The following is a 6,284-nucleotide window of genomic DNA, read 5'->3' as shown; positions in this document are numbered from 1 at the left end:
TCGATTTTTTGGAATAGTTTCAGTAGGATTGGTGTTAGTTCTTTCCGGAATGTTTTGTAAAATTCACCTGTGAAGCCGTCTGGCCCTGGGCTCTTTTTAGTTGGGAGATTTTTAATGACTGATTCTATCTCTCTGCTTGTGATTGGTTTGTTAAGATCATCAATTTCTTCTTTCATCAATATGGGTTGCTTATGTGTTTCTAGGAATTTGTCCATATCCTCTAAATTGTCATTTTTGTTGGAATATAGTTTTTCAAAGTATCCTCTTATGATAGTCTTTATTTCTGTGGGGTCAGTGGTGATATCGTCTTTCTCATTTCTTATTTTGTGTATTTGTATCTTCTCTCTTCTTTTCTTTGTTAGTCTCGCTAAAGGTTTGTCAATTTTGTTGATCTTCTCAAAAAACCAGCTCTTTGTCTTGTTTATCTTTTCAAGTGCTTTCTTATTTTCTATTTCATTTAGTTCTGCTCTTATCTTTGTCATTTCCCTCCTTCTTCTTCCTGTTGGGTTACTTTGTTGTTGTTTTTCTAATTCCTTCAAATGTGCAGTTAGTTCTTCAATTTTTGCTCTTTCTTCTTTTTTGATATATGAGTTTATGGCTATAAATTTCCCTCTCAGTACTGCTTTTGCAGCATCCCATAAATTTTGGTATGTTGTGTTATCATTATCATTTGTTTCAAGGTAGTCATTGATTTCTTTTGAGATTTCCTCTTTGACCCACTGTTTTTCTAAGAGTGTGGTATTTAATTTCCAAATCGTGGTGTAAAACCTGGGCCTCTGGCCCTTTCAAATTTCCAGCTTGACTCCACTGTGGTCAGAGATATTGTTTTGTATGATTTCAATGTTTCTGAATTCATTCAGCCTTTCTTTGTGGCCTAGCATATGGTCTATCTTGGAGAATGATCCATGTGCGCTTGAGAAAAATGTATATCCTGCTGTGTTTGGGTGTAATGATCTATATATGTCTATTAGATCCAGCTCCTCTAATATACTGTTCAAATGTTTTGTTTCTTTAGTGATTCTCTTTTGAGTGTTCTGTCCAGAGTTGATAGTGGTGTATTAAAACCCCCCACTATAATTGTAGATGCATCTATTGTTTCACTTAGTTTTTCCAGTGTTTGCCTCACATATTTGGAGGCACCCTTGTTAGGAGCATAAATATTTATGATTGGTCAATCTTCTTGACAGATTTTCCCTTTCACTAAAATGTAGTATACTTCTTTGTCTCTCACAATTGTTTCACATTTAAAGTCTATTTTGTCTGATATTAATATAGCTACTCCTGCCTTTTTTTTTGGTTACTGTTTGCTTGTATGATTGTTTTCCAGCCATTCACTTTCAATCCCCATGCGTCTCTGGGTCTAAGACGTGTCTCTTGTAGACAGCATACGGATGGGTCATATTTCCTTATCCAATGTCCCAGTCTGAATCTTTTGATAGGTGAGTTTAATCCATTGACATTCAGTGTTATTACTTTCAAGGAATTGTTCGTGTTAGCCATATTTTTATTGTGTTTGTGTTTGTCATATTTTGTATTTTTTTCCTTCTATTTTTGTCTTTTTTTGTTGCTCTTATACTCTCCTTCAACTCTGCCTGTCCTGTTTTTTCCTTTCTTCCTGCAGAACTCCCTTTAGAATTTCTTGAAGGGGAGGTTTCTTGTTGGTATACACTTTCAGTTTCTGTTTATCTGCGAATATTTTGAACTCTCCATCATGTTTGAATGCTAGTTTAGCTGGATAGAGTATTCTTGGTTGGAAATTTTTTCCTTTAGTACCTTGACTATATCATACCGCTGCCTTCTTGCCTTCATGGTTTCAGATGAGAAATCAGCACTTAATCTTATGGAGTTTCCCTTGTATGTGATGGTTTTCTTTTCTCTTGCTGCTTTTAGGATTTTCTCTTTGTCTTGAGCATTTGATAATTTGACAAGTATATGTCTTGGGGTGGGCCTGTTGGGGTTTATGACTAGTGGAGTGCGCTGTGCTTCTTGGATATGTACATCTGTCTCTTTCAGTATATTTGGGAAGTTTTCAGCCATTATTTCCTGCAACACTCCTTCTGACCCCTTTCCCTTCTCTTCTCCTTCTGGAATGCCTATAATATGTATGTTTGAGCGTTTTGCATTATCATTCAGGTCCCTGAGTCCTAGCTGGATTTTTTCTATCTTTTTATCGGCCCCTTCCACTATCTGTTTGATTTCTGATGTACTGTCTTCCACGTCACTAATTCTCTGCTCTGCCTCTTCTAGTCTGCTGATATTGGCTGCAAGTCTATTTTTGATTTCTTGAACTGTGGTGTTCATTCCCATCATATCTGTTATCTTTTTGCATATGTCTGCAATTTCCCCTCCAAGTGTTGTCTTCATGTTGTTAACCTCTTTCATTACTTCATCAAATTTGTCGGTCATAAATGTTCTGAGATCTTTCATTGCTTGTGCGAAGTGCTGCTCCCCTTCCTGATTTTTAGTTTGTTGATTGGATTCAGCCATGTTTTCCTGATTACTGGTTTGATTTGTAGTTTTTTGTTGTTGTCTCATCATCATTTTATCTTGACGGGTTTATTCAGTTCCTTAGCTTCTTTGTCTACTCTTGGAGATTAGTTAGCTGTTGTTTTTGCGAAGTGTTATATCTTCTCTTTGTCACTTTGTTCTTCTTATTCTAATTTCTTTTTGCTGGTTAAGTTCACTTTAGAGGAAAGTGTTAGTGCTGGGGAAAGGCAATTGTGTAAGCAAGGAAAACGTTTAAAGTAGTATTGGTGATACATGTTAATAAAGCAAGAATATGAGATCTGGGATGGTGGAGGTTAGATTCATGTAAATTGTGTAGAGTTATAGCAGTAGGTAGAGTATCTATTATGAGGTAGATGACTGAATATGGGAGGAATATGGTATGTGCTAAAAAGCTATTGTTTTCGTGAGAGAGGGAAAGAGAAAAGAAAGGTAATAGTTTCAAGAGTGGATAACAGACAGAACACAAAACAGAGGTATTAGAAATTAAGAGTTAGACACTTTGTGGCTCAAAGAAAGGGAGGTGGGAGGTGGAATATAGGAGAGACAGTAGATGATGGCGGATATCAAGATGTAGGGGAAAGGGGATAGTGTTGGTAGCCTAAATCAGTTCACACAGAAATGAGGCAGTGGAGGATGAGAAAACCCAGCAAATGTGAGGTGTTCCCTGCAGCACTTATTGTATAATTGGGTTAAAATGAAATAAGCAGAAAAAAAAATTTTAAAAACCCTAGATAACTGAATTAAAAAAAGACTTTAGGGGATACGCTGGGAGAAAAGACTAGGGGATAATGCAATAGTAGCAATCAGGACATTAAAAAAAATTTAAAAATAAGGTAAAATGAAAATAAAAACAAAACAAAATGAAACGATAAAGAAAAAACAGAAGTGTTGAAGGCTAGGGCATTCAAGGATCTCAGATGGACCTCAGGGCATGATGGATTCAGGGGTGGAAAGTCTGAGTTATTGAAGACTCAAGAGGTGTGAGTCTCAGGTATGGGCCACCAGAGTTTAGGGGATTCAGACCTGGCAACCTCAAATCTGGTCAACAGGAAGCCTAGGAGCCCCGCAGTGTAACACAGCCCTCAGGGAGCCCCGCAGCTGGGTGTCAGCCCTATAGGGGAAGTCAGATCCACAAACTCTATATTGTGTCTGAACCCTGCAATTCACTTACTCAGTAGGATTTGTTTTTGTGAGTAAATCGACAATTCAGCTTTTGGACAGCTCCCACTCTGTGATTCCAAAAACCAGCCAGCTGAGGGCGCCTCTACACCGCAGCCAATGTACTGAAGCAGATCCGAAGCCCGCCGTGGGTTGGGTTCCGGTTGGAAATGCCAAAAACGGATTCCAAAACTGGAATTCCCAAGTTTCACAAAATATTCCCCAATCAGCTTCCTGACATGTCCCCCTCCCTGACCGCACCCTGAAACTACCTCCCAATTATGTCCCTTTATTACTAAGAATCTAATTTCGTTGCAGATCGGCAGCCGGGCCTGGGGGGCGGGGCTCCAGGCGGAAGCGCTATTATTTGTGTCCGCAATCAAAAATTCCCCCACTTCACAAAACACCATCTGTCTCCCTAAATCGATTCGTAAAGGCGTCCGTTCCCTCAACCTCCCAACAGCCCACCCAGGATTCGCGAATTCCCCAGCACCACAGAGCCGCCAAAAGCGCAGCCGGAGTGCCAATACCATGGCTCCCCCGCCCCCCCAAGGAGTGAGCAACCCGTCTGTGTTGGCCATATTTTGATTGGACTTGTGTTTGTCATATTTTGTGGGTTTTTTTCCTTCTCTTTTTGTCTTTTTTGTTGCTCTTACACTCCCCTCCAACTCTGCCTCTCCTAATTTTTCCTTTCTTCCTGCAGAACTCCTTTAGTATTTCTTGAAGGGGAGGTTTCTTGTTGGCATACTCTTTCAATTTCTGTTTATCTGTGAATATTTTGAACTCTCCATCATTTTTGAATGCTAGTTTAGCTGGGTAGAGTATTCTTGCTCTAAATTTTTTTCTTTTAATACCTTGACTATATCATACCACTGCCTTCTTGCCTCCATGGTTTCAGATGAGAAATCAGCACTTAATCTTATGGAGCCTCCCTTGTATGTGACGGTTTTCTTTTCTCTTTCTGCTTTTAGAATATTCACTTTGCTTGAGCATTGGATAATTTGACAAGTATATGTCTTGGGGTAGGCCTGTTGGGGTTTATGATGTTTGGGGTGCATTGTGCTTCTTGGATATGTACATATGTCTCTCTCAGTATATTTGGGAAGTTTTCAACCATTATTTCCTGCAACACCCCTTCTGTCCCCTTTCCTTTCTCTTCTCCTTCTGGGATGCCTATAATACGTATGTTTGTGTGTTTTGCATTGTCATTCAGGTCCCTAAGTCCTAGCTGAATTTTTTCTCTCTTTTTATTGATCAATTCTACTATCTGTTTGATTTCCAATGTACAGTCTTCCACATCGCGAATTCTCTCCTCTGCCTCTTCTAATCTGCTGCTATTTGCTGCGGGTGTATTTTTTATTTCTTGAACTGCGGTGTTCATTCCCATCATATCTGTTATCTTTTTGTGTATGTTTCCAATTTCCTCTCCAAGTGTTTTCTTCATATTGTTAAACTCTTCCTTTACTTCATTACGTTGGTCTCTAATATATGTTCTGAATTCTTTAATTACTTGTCCAATGTTCTGTTCCCCTTCCTGGGTTTTAGTTTGTTCTTTGGATTCAGCCATGTTTTCCTGATTATTGGTTTGGTTTGTAGTTTTTTGTTGCTGTCTGGTCATCATTTTATCTTGATGGGCTTAATCACTTCTTTAGTTTCTTTTTCTAGTCTTGGGGATTAATTAGTTGCTGTTCTTGTGTAAATGTTATACCTTCTCTTTGTCACTTTGTTCTTCTTATTCTAATTTCTTGTTGGTGGCTGAGTTCACTTTGAAGGAAAATATTAGGGCCAGGGAAAGGCAATTCTGTAAGAAAGGTAAATGTGTAAAGTAGTATTGGTAATAAATGTTAACAGAGCAACAATATGAGATCTGGGAGAATGGATATTAGATTCATGTAAGTTGTGTAGAGTTATTGCAGTAAGTAGAGTACCTATAATGAGATAGTCAACTGAATATGGGGAGGAATATAGTATGAATTAAAAAGCCAGTGTTTTCATGAGAGAGGGAAAGAGAAAAGAAAGACAATAGTATCAAGAGTGGATAAAAGACAGAAAAAGAACAACTGTATTAGAAATTAGGTTAGACAGTTTTGGGACCAAAGAAAGGGAGGTGGAATGTAGGAGAGAAGGTTGATGATAGAGGATAGCAAGATGTGGGGCAAAGGGGATAGTGTAGGTGGCCAAAATCAATTCACACAGAAACTAGGAAATGGAGGATGAGGAAACCCAGCTAATGTGAGGCATTCCCTGCAGCACCTATTGTATAAATAAGTTAAAATAAAATAAGAAGAAAAAGAGAGAAAAGAAAAAAAAAGAAGAATAAAAAGGGGGGTGGGCAAAGAAAAGGGAGGGAAACAATCAAGAAAAAGAAAAGAAGAAAGGGGAAAAAAACCTAAATAAACAAAAAAGGACCTTGGGGGATATAATGGGAGAAAAGACCAGGAGATAATGCAATATTAGCAACCAAGACAATTTAAAAAAAAAGAGAGAGAGAGAAAAAGAAAAAAAAAAACACAAACGCTGAGGGCTAGGACAATCAAGGACCTCAGATGGCCCTCAGGGCGTGGTGGATTCAGGGATGGGAAGTCTGTGATATTGCAGACTCAAGAGGTGTGAGTCTC

Source organism: Dasypus novemcinctus, chromosome X (assembly GCF_030445035.2).
Source record: "Dasypus novemcinctus isolate mDasNov1 chromosome X, mDasNov1.1.hap2, whole genome shotgun sequence".
In the NCBI taxonomy this organism is placed as follows: Eukaryota; Metazoa; Chordata; class Mammalia; order Cingulata; family Dasypodidae; genus Dasypus; species Dasypus novemcinctus.
Note: the sequence above shows the minus strand (reverse complement) of the source record.